The following is a 10,548-nucleotide window of genomic DNA, read 5'->3' as shown; positions in this document are numbered from 1 at the left end:
AATGGATCCACAGAATCCATGGGCAGGGCATCCTGGCAGAGTGAGTTCGGAACCACAGACAACTTCAGGTAGCACTCTTTCTTCCCCATTCTTGGACTCCTTTTGGACTAATGGCGACTGTCGCCTTGGGGCTCCCAATCTTGACCTTAACTTCTGCTGTCTATTCTGGCAACTTTGAATTGACATGGACCTTTGACCGGATGTGTTTTTGCTCTCTGGAACAGTTGTTGCTGCTACTTAGACACGTGGCAAGCAACCACTGTCATCCTCTGGTCGGATCCTCACAGTTAGCGTAGGAGTCATCCATTTGATGTGTGTTTACAAATGTCACTGTGTGCCAGGCAAGGCATGGAAACAAACAAACAAACAAACAAACAAGCAAAAGCCAACCAGACAAAAAACCCAATTCCTTCCTTCTTGAAGTTTCTGCGATAGAGTCAATGGACCCCAGGGAGTGACCATTATTATTCTCATGAATCCATGAGGCTCAGAGTTGGCATGTCATTCACCTACCACACTGCTTGGGAACGGCTCCCGTGATTCAGTTTTCAGTCTGCCTAACTCAAAAACTCATGTTTTTGCCTTTTCTACACAGCAGCCTGTGTCGTTACAGGCTCCCTGCTGAAGCCCACAGCTTCCCACAATGCATTCCAGACAGAAGGCTACAGGACACAAACACATTTTCACACTTCTGTGCTCCAACACTCCACGTGCAGGTGCAGGCGGAGTCCTGCCGTCAGCTTCTTGAAACCCAGTCAGAGGCACACACACCCCCGCCCCCGTGAATGGATCTTATTAAAATGGTAATCCATTGCTACCATCTACAAAGCAGGTGCACTGTGTGCTTTCTGTGAGCCTTAAAGTACCTCTATGGAGAGTGGAGAGCGAAGGTGCGGGGTCTATTCTCTGAGAAAATAATAACAGATTAGGACGAGGACGGTTGTGCTGAAGGATTTGTTCTTGCCTTTCAATAATCTCCCAAGTGTTCATTGTTGCTGCTCCTGAGTTGGCTCTGTCTGACATAATTGCGTTTGCTTTACAGAACATTCGTAGTGGAGGCTGGAGGTATTGGTGGTGTTCTTACACAGCATGGCAGAAAACCTGCTCTGGGCTCGCAGGGCAAAGGCAGGTGGAAGGTATGAGGCAGTGGCTAGCCAGCTCACAGCAGCCTTACCTGTGACCTCAGTGCCAACCCAGGAAATAAAGCTAGGAGGCAGGTGTCTACTGGGCATCTGGCATTGGCCTTGGCATAGCTTGCTGACTTTACGTTACTCTCCAGCTGCTGCGTGACCACTAGCCCCAAGACCCTCTCTCATTCCTCACCCCGTTCTGTCTGTTCAGGAGAGTACTCAAATGATGGGAGGAGCAAGCTTGGGAAGAGGAGGGTGACTCCTTAAGGGGCAAAGGGGCCCTTTTAAAAATAACACTTTCCAGAGGTAGGAAATAATGAAGAGGAAATATACTGCTCAAACTTCTGATCTGGGAATAGGAGGGATTCTGCTCACTACTATACTATCAATGCACCCTTGGTCTGGAACCGGGAAACCAGATCTATACTCTCCATTTCTCTGTCTGAGCAGCGGCATGCTTTGCTCTGGATTCAGGAATCTACACTTTTCTGAGGAAAAGACACAGGAGTTCTGTCAGCCTGAGCTCAGGCCTCACATGATGGCCTGGTCACAGGAAGGGACTGAGCATACTGCCGCCGAGCTTATCCGGCACTTACTGTCCCCACTGTGTGCTCATCATCCCTGGGAGCAGAGACTCGGTGCGAGCTCATCTCTAGTGGGTTGTCAGCTCCTCTGCCTTGGCCCCACCTCCTCCTCAATGGGATTCTCTGCTGCTACATCACAGTTTTATTTGGAGGCTCAACTGCTCCCCCCTTTTTTTAAATTTAAAGGAAGAAACTAATACATAAATGGAAAAATAATGGAACCACAAAAAAAAAAAAAAAAAAAAAAAGGAAAATGGGAAAGAAAAGAATAACTCCAGAAGCAGTTTGGGATATAGAAAGGAGTTGGATGCCATGTCCAAGTTTTGGGGAATGTGATCCATTAATTCTCTGATTTGCAGATTCCAGAGGGCACCAGCAGTGGCTGAGAATTCCATACCCTCGCTGCATTCTGTTCTCGAGCAAATGGCAGCTGGCCTCACACTCACACTGGAGATCAGGTCTGGTGCCATCCTGCCCGAGTTCAGACCTCAGCCTTATCAGATGAGCAGCTGTGCACCTCTGGGTAAGTTCTTAGGCCCTCTGCGCTTCTTAAAACTAGGAATAATATCACCGGGGCTGAAGAGATGGCTTAGTGGTTAAGAGCTCTTGTGCTTGAAGAAGTTCTAGGTTTGATTCCCAGCACCCACTGGGTGGCTAACAACAGTCTGTAACCTGAGTTCCAGGGCATCCAGCACCCTCTTCTGGTCCCCTAGATGGCTGTATGCGCATGGTACACAGACATACATGCAGACAAGACACTCATACACATAAAATAAAAGTTAATACATCTTTAGAGGAGGATAGCATCACCTGCTGTGAAGGCACTCTCATTAAGAACAACCCAATGGGTATGTAGCAGAGCTTAGCATCACTCCCAGCTTGCTGGTCGAGGTCCTACAACGATTTGGTGTCTCGAGGGTGTAAGGCAGAATGCGTCAGTACACACTCGGGAGCTGTAGAGGAATCCGCCTCCACCACTGAGTGTGTCTGTGACATTGAGCCTGTCAGTGCCTCTCTGAACCTCAGCTCTGAACCTCAGCTCCCTCCCCTGGCCCACCAGCGCTGGCCCTACTGAATTCTGACTGTAATGTAAGTCATCCATGTGGAGGGCTTGGCATAGGGCCCAGGCCTGGCAGCTGCTCAGGAGGTGCCTGGGCACCCGACCGTCACACGCCATCATCTTTACACAGTCTCACTCAGCCAGCCCCCCGGCAGGTCGTTGCTCATCCTTTTCTTTTTTTTAAAGGCATATTTCTTGGAATGATTAAAAATAAGAACAATGGGGCTGGAGATGCAGATCAACGAAGAGTGCTGGCCAAGCTCACTCAATATGTGAGAAAGTGGAGGAATTATTATTCAAAAATAAGCAAAAAAATTCCCTGCCTGAAAAGCCGGTGGTGACAGGCGACCCTGGTGTCTGTCCTCACGGCCTTCATCTGAGTGCACACGAGCTAGCGTGCTTTCATCGACACAACCAGGGTGCACTCTGCTGAGATGTCACCGCAATGCCTGGCCTTTTACTAAGGACTAAGGACTAAGGACTAAGGACTAAGGACTAAGGACTAAGGACTAAGTCCCCAGTACTGCTTACTGTTGAGCGTTTGTGGGGCTGTGACCCCGCCTCGGGCTTTCACACCTGGTCAGGCCGGTGTCTCACTGACAGCCACCACATGAGCAAGGAAGGTTTTGATATTTCTTTTATGACCAGAAAGGCAAAAGTCAGAGTAGCTGGGGCAAAAGACATAAGGCCCCGAAGGCTCTAGGATGTCCCTTCTTATCACAACCATGCTCAGACAAAGACAGGCCTGGGAGGATGAAATGGCTGTGGTTTTCTAGGAACAGCTAGTGATGGTGGGATTTCAAGCTCCCCCAGGCCCCAACCCAGCAGCTTGGGGTGTGAATGATGCTCTGGCCTGGAGTCTCGGCTCCAGTACCTGGCTGTATCCGAGGGCTGTCTGGGCACTGTGCAATTTTCCCTTCCCTTCCTTGTAGGTGCTGCATGGGGTGGCGCCTGCTCAGGTCAGGTCCACGTGATGAAAGCCCTTCTGGCTTGCTGGCTGGAACGCTGGTACTGTGGGCTCCCACCAGCTCCTGGGCATCATCACCGTACAACTAGATACCATACAGGCTTCTCTGTTCTGTGCCTGCCACCTGCCTACCTCACAGCTGCCGCGGAACACACACACATGTTGTCCTGAATGGCCCTTTGCAAGCATGAGTGGCAGGTCCTGACACACCTCTCATGCAGACAGGAAATCTGCTCCAAAAAAAAAAAAAACCAGCTTGGTTTTCACAGACCTATTGTTACTGCCCACTATGCAAATCCACACAGAAAGGAATCAGGTTTTTAAAGTCACTGGGAGACAAAGGGGTCATTGTGTAGACTGGTAAACATAAGAAAAAGCCAGCTTAGTACAATCCGCATAGAGCACGCACTGCAAAAGCTTCCTCCTCCTTCCAGGATCACTGGGTCCCGGGGAAAACACTCCAGTCCCCTGTTAGCAGCACCAATCAAAACACCAGCGTGACAAGAGAGCACACATGAATGACGGTATTTAAGAATCTGTGAGCCCTTCATTATTGCAAATGCATTAGTGAACATGCAAATTACCCTTTCCAGAGCACATATAATACGCAGTTCTATCAAGCTTCCTTTCACCCAGTTCTCCCCACCCCCACTTCTTCCTCAATACCATCAAACACAAGACTCCGGAGTATCTCATGGGACTGCAGAGAACAGTGCATTTCCCACACTGCTTTCCTTATCAGAGGCCCTTGCATGCCAGAGGAGGCAGGGAAATCTCCCCATGTAAGTCATGGCTGATACTGTCAACTCTAAGAAGACAACTTGGCCCACGAACCCTTAGTCCACAGGAGGAAAATGACGCCACCGAGTTTCCTAAAGAAACAACTTGACAAACAGTAAGGAGCGAACGAACAGCGAGGGTCCACTATCATTTCCCTTCAGCAGTGTTAATAAACACCGTCTTCAGAACAGGTAGGCGAAATGCATGGCACTGTGGCATCTTCTGCATCAGTGTGCTGCTGCCTGTCATGGTAAAGCAATAACAGCCAAGCCAGTTCCTCCTTGATGTTTAATTAACGTGGTATGACCAGCTCTGGGACAACTATTTCCCTCTGAGGATGTTCTAGCTTGAATGGGAACATTAAAACAAATGTCAGGAAAACCCCTAGACCTACTTGATGAATAAATACACACGCTACAAGCATAAGTGTTAGCGGCAGGCTCTGTCTGGGCTACCAATCTCCCAAATTTGTCATCTGGTCAGTGATGCCTACATTTTGTTCTGTGGGGGACCATGGCAGACAGATGAAATTCACATGTCCTTATGGAGTGTGTTCTCTCACCACATCTAATGTACTTGAACACAAAGGGACAAGAGGATTTGAAAACAAAAGTTTAGTGCAATTCTGCTGCATTTCAAATCCAAATCCATTGTAGGCTTAAAAAAAAAAACCCAGATATAAAAAAAAAAAAAACACCCTATAAACAAAGCAACAATAATAATTTAGTTATAAGTGAGTCAACACCCCCCCCCCCGCCAGGTAATTTACATGGCTCACTGGATTTTCAAGGTACAGGAAAAAGAAGAACAGCTGAGAAGACTGGAGGGGGTGTAGTTTCAGGAAAGAGTGGGAGACATGAGGACAGAGCTGCCTGGCTGAGCAGAAGCTTATCCCAAAGCCCCTGCAGCCCGCCCCGCCTTCTGCCATGACCGAGATGCACATGTCTGGAGTTGGGAGGTAGGGGATGGTGAAAGGCAAGAGGGAGAAATCTTCGCAGTCAATCAAAATTTGGTCAGGCATCAGGAACGTCTAGGCCCATCTGTGCACTTCCTTATAAAATAATCCAGTTTTGAAAAAGGACTTGTTAAATATGTTTACCAAGAACCCTGAACTCAAGATATCTGGTTGTCCTGGTTCTGACCAGGGTCATAAACTCTATCATGCCAGATTGTGTTTGGTTGGCTGGAGATGCTACTAACTAGTAAAGTGCTTGCCAAGCTCGCATAGGGTCCCAGGTTACTACAGCAAACAGATAAACAAACAAGGCAGAGAGAGTTCTCCAGAGTCTCCTTGACCCCTCCATGTTTCCTCTTGGTAATTCTTCTCCACCACCCATCTTTTCAGGCTCTTGATTACAATTTCCCATTGCCCATGCATGGCATTCAGTGCTGCGTTCAATGAGTCTAGTCTCACTTCCCATGGTCCCTGGGGTCCTGAGTAATGTCTTGTTGATTGGACTTGAACACATGGGTAGAGCCCTGTCCACTAGTTATGAAAACTTTAGCTGTTTCTTAACCCTATTGACTCAGATAGTCACTAATTTCCCGTCTCATTCACTCATTCTTCCTTTTCCTTCCTTGCCTCTCTCCTTCACTTCCCCCTCCCTTCCTTCATCCCTCTATTTCTTTCTTCCTTCCCTCCCTTCATAAGCTGACTGCCTGTTTCAAGCCCGATGCAAAAAAAAATAAGATTAAATAAATGCGAGCACCAATAAAAATAAAAACATAGTTAAAAACAATTACTGCTCCAAAGGAGGACTTTGAAAAAAGCACCCAAGCCAGTGGGGTCTGTGGACTGGACCTCTACTTTGATTTTAGTAGAAAGTTCCTACGGTGGGGAGTACCCTGGGAGAGGGGCTCAGGAGGAGCTGGAGAGGGAGGCAGGCCCCAGGTTGTGAAAGCTGGGTTGGGCCTGCCAAAGGTCATGGGAAGTCGCTGAGAGGAAAAGCAGAGGAGGACAAGACATGATAGAAGTGTGCAGAGATCACTGGTGGCTGGAGAGACACACAGGCCCGCTGGGCTGCAGGCCAGCTATTGGCTGAACAGGGCTGCTATTGGTGACTCATCCCTGGAAGGGCCTGGACAGTAAATATTCCAGGGATTGGGGGTCAAGGGGCCAAATGAAAGATAGCCCATGTGACTGTCTGTAGCAAAAGAGAAGTCATTTCCACAAAATATTTACCGCCCCAATTAAAAAACATAGCAGTAAGAATTAAATCAATTATTAACACACAGGTCCACAAGCAAGAAGGGAGTTCTTTTGGATCAAATAACCTTTTTCTTGGTTGCCACGCCAGCGCTACAGCGGAAACACAGACTCCGATGATACACAAATGGACGTGGGGATCTGTGTTCCAGCGAACTTTATTTATGGGCTAACATTCTAATATCAGGTCATTTTTATGCATCATGAAATATCTTTCTTTCAATTCTTCACCCCAGCTATTTGGCTGGAAAGCACCTTGGTCACCGGCCGGGTTTGGACCCCAGGCTGCAGCTTGCCAAGCTCTCTGTAGCTCTGCCCAGATTCTAGATGTGTGGAAGTGCTTGCTTAGGCAGATTACGACTGCCTCTCCTGCTGTGTGACAGCAGATGGCTTGTGATATAAGGTCATCCTAGTGGAGGTCCACTTTAGAGGCATAGTTCCCTGCATAATCACAAGTATTCTGTATGTAAGAAAGGGCCGTGGGGTGTGTGTGTGCTGCTCAGTAGCAGAGCCACGGTTTTCTGTGAGTGGGCCATGGGTTGATCCCCAATATGTAAGGAAAGAGATGTAAACTCGGTGTGATTCTTAGGATTTCCATAGCATTCTTCCCCATCAACTCAAAAATTATTCATCATTATTAGTGTGTGTTGTGTGTGCATGTGCATGTGTGTGTGTGTGTGCGTGTGCGTGTGTGTGTGCGTGTGTGTGTGTGTGTGTGTGTGTGTGTAGATAAGAGAACAACTTTGGGGGATCAGTTCTGTCATTCTGCTCTTCTGGGGGTTTTAAGGATCACGCTGAGGTTTGCCTAACAAACGCCTTTGCTCCCTGGCTTATCTTTCTGTCCCCCAACAACTCTGGACTGGATGCCTGCAGCTTTCCTGAAGCAATTGTACTTTGGAAATTATGTGCTAATTGGAATATGATTTTTAATGAAGATCTAGCATGCTGTTTTGTGCACTGGGAAACAACTTTTGACTCTCCAGTAGTTAATTTTTTTTTTTGCTTTCTTTTTTGGTTACTGTTATAAGTAATCTATTTATTAATGTCATATAGCTATGTATTCTTTTTTTCAGAACATCAGAAATGCTTATTATTTTCATGATTTTAGTATATATTTTATCTTTTGATTGAAAATAGATTTTTTTCATACAATATATTCTGATTACGTTTTCCCCTGCTCCAACTCCTTCCAGATCCTCTCCACTTCCCCACCCACCCAAACCCACACACACCCTCTCTCTCTCATTAGAGTACAGATACTCATCTAAAAAATAATAATCACACACAAAAAAAAGAATATGACAAAACAAGCAAATAGAAAAAAAAGAAGAGCCAAAGAAAAAGCACAAGAAACACATACAGATGCTGAGACATACACATCTATACACACAGACAACCTATAAAAACAAAATCAGAGGCTGTTAGATAAGCGAAAGATCTGTAAGGTTAAGAAAAAAAGCCCCGACGAGAACTGTGTGAGGACAAAAGCCGTCCAAAAGCACCGCTGGGTTTGTTGTGCTGGCATCTGCCGCGGGCACGGGCTGCCCCAAGGGTGGTGTGTGTACCCAGTGAGACGCCACTGCAGAAAGCTAAGTTGTCCTCCGTGAGCTTATCAGTTGGAGATAGCTGATGGGTTAGAAACGGAGGCTTGAGTCTCCCTCCTCTCTCAGAGCTGGGACCCGATCTGACAGATGTGTGCGTGTGTGAGTCTGACATCTGAGTCTGTGTGTGCATCAGTCCTGTTGTGTCCAGGGGGCTTGTTCCCTCGGTGTCCTTCTTCTCCACCGGCTCCCATCACTAATTTCCTAAAGAAGGGTTGCCTGGAGTGAAACTGGATCACAGAGTACATTCATTTTTAAGCTGTGTGATCGACACCACAAAATTGTCTCTTAGGAAATCATAGTCTAGCTTTCCCTAAGAGTTCCAAGGCCTGATTGCAACACTGTGGTCAATTCTGAAATCTCCCATGGTCAACCAAGCAGATGAATCGTGTTTTCTCACTACAGGTGGATTATTTCTCATCAGAAATGATGAGACAAGAGGAGATTCCATTTTGGTATTTTTGGGTTTTGAAATTGTTGCAAATAGATTTTACAGAGTAAGCATCCTGAATTTAAAAATCTGAAATCCAAAAATCTGAAATGTTCTAAATCTGAAAATCCTTTTACCTGTATCTGTTTTCCCATCATCCTTTTCATGCCAATCTATAAGAACTCTGTAAATACCAACATTAACTATTTCTGCCTTTAATACATATGGTAAAAATTTCCAGATTGCAGAAACTTATTTTTAAAATACTGAAATTTACACAGTTATTTTCTACTCCAAGTGACCTGTTTCCTCCATGAGACATACATTTAAAAAAAAGGAATGAATGAGAGAGACAACAAAAAAATTAACCAAAGAATTTCCTAATGAAATATTATTTTGTTTTGCTTTGTTTTGTTTTCGAGACAGAGTTTCTCTGTGTAGTTTTGGTGCCTGTCCTGGATCTTGCTCTGTAGACCATGCTGGCCTCGAACTCACAGAGATCCGACTGGTTCTGCCTCCCGAGTGCTGGGATTAAAGGCATGCACCACCACCACCCAGCATGAAATATTAAATATTAGCTTATCAATGATCTTTTCTATGATCTTTTCTACTTATGATGTAAATTACACAACAGATTTCATTATGTGCAAAGGCATGCTGTCAATAATCTTAAAAGTAATAACCATATATGTCATTTTTAATTAACACTGTGTTATGGTGCAGTTTTTAATCTGCAGTGTAACATAAAAAATTTAGTTCTCATATACTATTATTTTTTCACAAGTCTAAAATGTATTGCTGTGCATACCTTTGTATAAATTCTTTTTGGTCACTTTAGGGTTAAATTCTCTTTTTTTTTTTTTTTTTTAAACATGTTTATTAAAGGTTTCTGGGTTTTTTTTTTTTTTTTTTTTTTTTTGGTTTTTCGAGACAGGGTTTCTCTGTGTAGCTTTGCGCCTTTCCTGGAACTCACTTGGTAGCCCAGGCTGGCCTCAAACTCACAGAGATCTGCCTGACTTTGCCTCCCAAGTGCTGGGATTAAAGGCGTGCGCCACCACCGCCCGGCTAGGGTTAAATTCTTAACCACTCTTAAAAAGAAAAATGACCTGACTATGCAGTGATGCACATGGGTTTATTGTTTCCTGTCTAGAAGACTCTAGAAAGAACTGTTCACCATTGAGGAAGCTCGAGATGTGCATGTCACCAGCCGTGTTTGCAAAGGGTCATTCCCCAGATCCACTATCTACCTTTGATGTGTCTGTCTTTCTGGATGTTGCATTTCTTCAGTGTCAGCAAATCTAGGCTCCATGAATAGTTTCCCATTTGTTTTCTGTATCTACAAACTGTTCATCACCATGTGGCAATGACCTTGAATTTGAGCACTGGGGTCAAGTTCATCAATGAAACTTCAATACTTATTCCTATTCCGTCTATATTTTTCCTCCACCACGCAGTGTCTGAGGATTTTTTTTTTTATTGTCACACTTGAGGGGTGTTATTGGCATTACATAGGTAGGGACTGGGGATGTTAAGTATCCTAAAATGTACAGCTCAGCAACTCCCTACAGTTGGTCTCAATGTCACTGGTGCCGAGGTGGAATTTTTGTTCTAGAACAGAACAAAACCCTCTGTGGTCCTCTTCTAACACAAATCAAACGATTAAACTAAAAGTATGTGGCCTGGATAGAAGTAGACTAGATTCATTGCTTCAGACACAGGAAACTTCTGTCAGTGAATCCCATTTCCCTGTAGCTTTCTCCCAACATATAACTTGCTGGACATAGAACCGG

Source organism: Peromyscus leucopus, chromosome 3 (assembly GCF_004664715.2).
Source record: "Peromyscus leucopus breed LL Stock chromosome 3, UCI_PerLeu_2.1, whole genome shotgun sequence".
Taxonomy (NCBI): domain Eukaryota; kingdom Metazoa; phylum Chordata; class Mammalia; order Rodentia; family Cricetidae; genus Peromyscus; species Peromyscus leucopus.
The sequence above is the reverse complement of the archived record's forward strand: the minus strand, read 5'-3'. Positions refer to the sequence as shown.